This window comes from Phocoena sinus, chromosome 16 (assembly GCF_008692025.1).
Source record: "Phocoena sinus isolate mPhoSin1 chromosome 16, mPhoSin1.pri, whole genome shotgun sequence".
NCBI lineage: Eukaryota > Metazoa > Chordata > Mammalia > Artiodactyla > Phocoenidae > Phocoena > Phocoena sinus.
In genome coordinates this window covers 73,008,851-73,015,608 of record NC_045778.1, presented here as the reverse complement: position 1 = coordinate 73,015,608, position 6,758 = coordinate 73,008,851, and the positions used below count along the sequence as shown (strand labels likewise).

Below are 6,758 nucleotides of genomic sequence, written 5' to 3'. Positions count from 1 at the left end.
GAGGGAGGAAGAAATAACTGCTTAACAGAACAAAATAAGCTTAGTATTTCTTAGGAGGCTAACAATGGTCCAACTCCTGAGCTAATACTCAGAAGGACAATAGGTGGCGTGAAGGCAATGTATAGGGATTAGTATCCCACAAAATCTTGAAAAACCCAAAGTACCACAAACACACTAAACTTGTCTATGAGTTAGAGAACAGGATATTGCTGCTGCTTCTTCTTGTCCTTTGAAGTATACAATACTTTGTAGGCTCTGCCCTTCAATGTGAAAGCAGGACATTAAAAAAAAAAAAATTGAAATTGACACTCAAGTTTTTGGGACCATATATCTTGACTGTGAAACTAAACAGATCTATACCTTCTCCTTCCTGCAATCAAACCACCTCACAAAAATAAGAAAACTAAAACAATCCAAACTCGATTAATAAGTCCTTAAAAGTTTAAAACTTTGAGAGGAAAGGGAAGGAAGTTTTGAAAGGAAGAAACACAAGAACAAGGAAGAGGGAAAGCTTTAAAAGAAAAAAAGCGGGGGGCGGGGGCAATCAGTGGGCCTCTCTTTTATTTGGTGGCCAGCAAGTGCAAGAAAGTTCCTCTGTAATTTGTTCAGTTGTCTGTCTTCTGCACATCTGCGTTCTGGCCAGAAGCGACTTGGAGGTTTTTCTGCAGCACATGAGCATAAGCGGGCTCTATCCTCTTAGAGGAGTTCTTCTTTGTCTCAATAATCTCAAAGCCAAGCTTTCTGTAGAAGTCAACTGCAGACTCAACGCTGATCTGGACATGCAGATAGCTGTCAAAACTGCTACCTTGGGCTTCCCTGGTGGCGCAGTGGTTGAGAGCCCACCTGCTAATGTAGGGGACACGTGTTCGTGCCCTGGTCCAGGAGGATCCCACATGCCGCGGAGCGGCTGGGCCCGTGAGCCATGGTCGCTGAGCCTGCGCGTCCGGAGCCTGTGCAAAAAAAAAAAAAAAAAAAAAAAAAAAAAAAGTGCCATCTTTTTCACAGATGTTTAAGACATGATTTAACATTTTAGTTCCTACTCCTAGCCTTCCGTATGGTGCCAGACATCCTAGTGTCATGATGTAAATAAAGTCTCTTCTGATTCAGTGAATGATCCACCCTACAGCATACTGCACCTACTGCAATATCAGTGAAATAGGCAAGTTTTGCTAGCTCGCCAACCTCCAGCACATCCTTGTAGAACTTGTCATTGTAGCTGACTGGAAAGTTGACCTGGTTTAATCTCTTCAGCTGTTGAATATTGTGTGATGTCACATCTCCCAGCTCGATCCGGCCTTTCATCTTCCCCGCCAGCTGAGGCCGTTGTTACCCCCGATATCAACGCCGTTGTCGTCGCCGCCCTGAGCTCTCCGCGCCCTGAGCTCGGGCCACTCAACCGGGCAAGCCGGCCTCCTCGCCTAGGGCAGGGAGCTGAGCGGGTGACCGAGGCCGCGAGAGTGCAGCGCGTCTCTGCGTCTCCGGAGGGGGCGGGGGTACCTCCCGCCGCCGCGCTGGTGCAGCCTCTTCTCCACACGTGCACACGGGGCACTCGCCTCCCTCCGGCCACGCCGCCGCGCTGTCCATACATTATCTTAAAGTATCTTCCTTTCAAATTCCCCAATGCTGAGATAGAATAAGAAAATTAACGATGGCAGCGTGTTATTTAATTTGTTAAAATCTTTCTTCAGATTGCATTTTGATCTCTAATGGCCAAAAATAGTCTCCAAAAAACTAGTTTGGGGAAATTTCGTCCAAGGCTTTCTGCAGTCGTGCAGAACAAAACATTTTTGTTTCCCTTAAATTTTTCTTTAAAAATACGAATATTAATGCTTTAAAAAGTGAAATACACAAACAACTGTGTATGGTTTTCTTTTGTAAGCAGCAGTTCATACCAAACACCTGCAGACAATGCAAATACAAATACACAGAAAAGTAATTTTATTTTCCACTAAAAACTACAATTCACTCATACTTGAGGATCTTCTATTGTTTCGCTTAACTTTTCAAGTGTATGTCATTCATCTTGTCTCAACTAAATCAAATTGCTTTAACATAGGGAGTAGCTCCAAGACTATGATTTAGAACACAAAAATGGACACTTGGCACAACTGGGAGATGATGCTTTGTTATGCAAGAATCTGTCACATTAATGCCAAGCGGAAAGGGTTTCAGGAGTTATAATTTGTCTTGTCTTTCAGTTAAGTGCTTCTGTTGCTCAGATCCTTCTTGCACTCTGATATGTCACTGTCTTGTGTGTGGGTGGTAGACACCACCCAGAAACCTTCATGGCATCCAGAAGCTGTTGCTTGTTGTTTTGAGGTTGTGGGGTGGGGAGAAGCAATACTGACTTGCTAATTCAAACATTCTACCTTTTGGTTATCATCTATCCTGCTGGTTTCTTAAGGACAGACATCCTTACAGTAGCTCTTCAACATCATGGAGACCTCTCATCCATAAACAACTCTCCCTTCTCTCTAGCCATCTGCCCCATCTGTCTTTATTTTCTTATCCAGCTTGAAGCCCATGGCTGATTCATCTTTTTCATAACTAATCCAACTCCCCTTCCACTGCACGCATCTGACAAAACCCCAGCTTTAGAGAAACATGATCATCTGTATCAGGGCAGCTGCATCATCCTTGAAACCTTTCTGTCCTTCACCTTCAAACTTTAACCCATCAAGTCCTGTCCATTCAAATGCCAAAAGAAGGACTTCCCTGGTGGTCCAGTGGTTAAGAATCTGCCTTCCAATGCAGGGGACATGGGTTTGATCCCTTATCGGGGAACTAAGATCCCACATGTCACGGGGCAGGTAAGCCCGCTCACCACAACAAGAGAGAAGCCCGAGCACCGCAACGAAAGGTCCCACTGCAACGAAAGGTCCCGCCTCAACGAAAGGTCCCACATGCCTCAACTAAGACCCGACGCAGCCAAAAACAAATAAATAAATATTTTTTTAAATGCCCAAAGAAACCTGCAGTCTACCACATCTTTCTATGACCATTACCGTCCCCATAGTCCAAGCCACCATCGTCTCTTTCCTGAAGTATTGCTTTAACTCCCTAATTGGTCTCTCCACTCTTTCCTTCCCTATAGGCCACTCCCCTCAGGGCAGTGAGATGCTCCTATAAAATGTAAGTTACATCTTACAGCACTTCCTTACCTCTTTTCCATTCAAACAGAAACACAGAATCCTCAGCAGGACTTACAAGAGTACCCATAACGTGGCTATTTCCTACTTTTCCTCCAAATGCCATATCCCTTTCTCTCTCCTTCACGCCACTAGAGTCTCATTACCTTTCTTTCAGTTCCTAGATGATGTCAAACGCTTTCTGCCTGGAAAGTTCTCTCCCTAACTTGTTGACTAACTTCTACTCATCCTTTTATCTTGGCAGAAGTACACTTTTTTCAGGACGATTCTCCTTGATCACCCAAAGTAAAATAACTTTCTCTGTTATGCCCTCTCATAGCACCTGCTATCAATATTTTCCTTTATTGTGCTTGTCAGGCTTTGGTTCCTGTGGTTAACTGTTAAATCTGGACACTTCAGAGGACTGGAAACTCCATGAGGGGCAGAAACCCTTTTTGTCTGTTTACTCTTGTAGCCCCAGCACAGTGCCTGAACACATAAATATTTGTGAATGACTGAGTGAAAGGAATAGGCTAGCAACAGGGTGCTGGTTGGGAAAGCCTTTATCCTACAGCCTCCTTCAGCCTGATGTCCTTTCCTTCAGCTCCTAGATTCATCAGGTTTACAGAAATAATCTGCATCATTATCTTTGTTCCCCTGCTAGGATGGAATTTGGATTCAGATGCTAAGATATAAAAGGAAGGAACAAAATCCAACATGGAAAGAAATATCGAATAGAGAATACTCCCCCGAGTGGCTACACATCTTCGCTGTAAGCAGTAATCTCAGTGTGCAGCTATGGAGGCTTGAGTTATTTACATATCTCTAATCCTTTTACCTTCTAAGTGAGATCATTCCAATAGCTTTGCCTTTAGACTTCCAATTGCCTTATGCATTCACAAGTCATTTCTTTGTCAAATGCTGTATTGTAATCTCCTAGGGAGATTATAAAAAAAGTATTCATTCTTCTTTATCCTAATATAGTTTATCTGTCTCCATCGAAGTTCTGTTTTAAATTTTTCTGTGCTAATGCCTTCATGAAATTAATAGTAAATTTAAAATGAAATAGAAATTAAAGTAATTAAAATTAAAACATCATCTATAGGTCTGTATGTTGTCTACCACAGCTTGTCTGATTCAATGAGTTCAGACTTGACCACTTAGAGGAAGCATGTACGGTCTGTGGAGTTTTTCATATAATTTCTCATCTCTTCTTTCCTCTTCCTGCTCACCTCTGAGCAATTTCATTTCTTTCTAACAATGCAAGAATTAGGATGAAAAGATGTAAAAATGGCAATAATAAGTTTGCTTTCTCTTAGGAAAAATGTATCTCTCATCATACAGATGATGTTTTAAGAGTTGACTAAAGAAAAAAGGACTATTGATATAAAATAAGATTTCAAGTAGATTTAAGGTAGTCATGCATTTATTCATTCAAAAATGTTGAACAACTCTAATGAAATATTCTGTGGGAAAGGTGACATAAAGGTATTTAAAGCCATAATAAACAAAGACTAATTCTTAATGACACAATCTCTGTGCCATGACCTCCACCCCCATTTTAACTATTTTAGATAATTAGCTACATATTTATTTTGTAATTGTCTTTCTTGATTCTAATCAGAACATACACAATTTTGATACATATATTTATTAGGGAGATATTTATGAGGGGGAGGGAGTCGAGGGGTTGTGATGAGGTAATGTAATGGATAGGCTTTGGGGCTTAGGTACTTGGGCCTATAATGGGCATTGCATCCATTTCAACCTCCCTACTTGACCCCAGATTTTATTCTTGCGTCCCACTCTGAGTACCAGGGGTGGGCCTCATTTTCCAGGAATAAATCCATACCCTTTCCAGTAAATGGCTCTGGAATTCAGGCGTAAATGCCATGTAGACTGGTTCAGGAATGAGTCAATGAGACATTGGAAAAGAAGTATGCTGAGGACTTCTGTGAAAGAATTTGCTTGCTCACAATAGATGTCTACCAGAAGTCATGGGTCCTCTTCTTCTGGACATTGTTGTCCAAATATGTTGGCAGCCTAAGGATGAAGCTTGCAAAAGAGGAGATCAGGTCAAATAACAAGGCAGAGAACAGAGCTGGAGACCTGACTGAACCACGCCTCACCTTTGCCCTTCCTAGACCTTATGAGTATGTTAGCCAAGGAATAGCCTTGACTTTTAAGCAATTTTTTACTTGAGATTTCTGTTTCTGGAAGCCAAAATAAATATTTTAATGTACAGAATCCCAATTTATACATTCTTAATATTGTTTTTATTTTTTAAGGTTGTTTTTCTGATTATAAAAATAATACGGACTCACTGTAGAGAATATAGAAAAGATCGAAAGGTACGAAGAGGATAAAAACCATCTATAAGCCTATTAGCCCTAGATAATTGCTATTGATGTTTTGAATTAGTCTTCTCTTTACATAAACAAACTTACATATATATTTTACATATATATGTATTCTGCTAAATATAGATTTTTTTAATAATGGTGTGTTTAACCAATTACAGTTTAAATAAATGTCTTATATTGATTATTTTGGCAGTATACATGTAAAGGGTTCAGTGTTCACCGGTATGCTGGGTAAAACCCCCTGGAGTAGGGCCTTACTAGATGGAAGTTATATTGCTGTGATAGTACCAATCCCTTCAGTTCTAAATGTCTTCTAGTTTCCATCATGATTTTCTGACCCATATGTTGACTGGAAGACTAGAAATATGGGGGTTTACTAGCTGTCTGTTGGTTATTGATTTCTAACTTAACTACACAGTGGGCAGAGAATGTGGTTGCTATGATACCAGTCCTTAGACATGTTGAGAAACTTGCTTTATGACCCAGTATGTTCAATTTTTGTAATGTTTCACATATTCTTGAAAGGAAAGTATATTCTGTAGTTGCTGAGTGCGATATTCTATAGGTATTCATTAAATCAAGCTTGGTAATTGGGTTGTTCAAATCCTCTAGTCCCTTAAAGATTTTCTGATCCCTTTGATCTGTGTGTTAGTTTCCTGTGGCTGCTGTTAACAAATTAGCACAAATGGGTGGCTTTAAACAACAGAAAGGTATTCTCTCCCAGTTCCAGAAACTAGAAGTCTGAAATCAAGGCACTGGCGGGGCTGCCTTCCCTCTGAAGGCTCTAGGGGAGAATTCATTCTTTGCCTCCTCTGGCTTTGGGTGGCTGTAGGCATGTGGTGTCGGAGTGTGGCTGCATCACTCCAACCTCTGCCTCCGTGGTCACACTGCCTTCTCCTCTTCTGTTTCTGTCTCAGATCTCCTCCTCCTTTCTCTAAAGAGGACACTTGCCATTGGTTTTATGTTCCGCCTGGATAATCCAGGAAGCTCTCCTCATTGCAAGATCTTCAATTACATCTACAAAGACCTTATTTTCAAATAAAGTAACACATAGGTTCCAGGGATTAAGACACTGGAGATATCTTTTTTGGGAGCTACTATTCAACCCACTGCAATGTGATACAGAGATATGTAAAAATCACCTACTCTGATGATAGATTTCTCTTTCTTCATCTACTTCCGTCAACTTTTGCTTCATATATTTTGTGACCATATTTTTAGAGACACATTTATGACTCTCATATCTTGTGTATTGAGTGTTATCTAG

The 6,758-nt window shown here is 40.8% G+C and overlaps 1 pseudogene; it reads right to left on the bottom strand.

Moving 5' to 3' along the window:
• Nucleotides 1–206: 206 nt before the first annotated feature.
• Nucleotides 207–1,403, bottom strand: LOC116741233 (annotated as a pseudogene).
• Nucleotides 1,404–6,758: the final 5,355 nt, after the last annotated feature.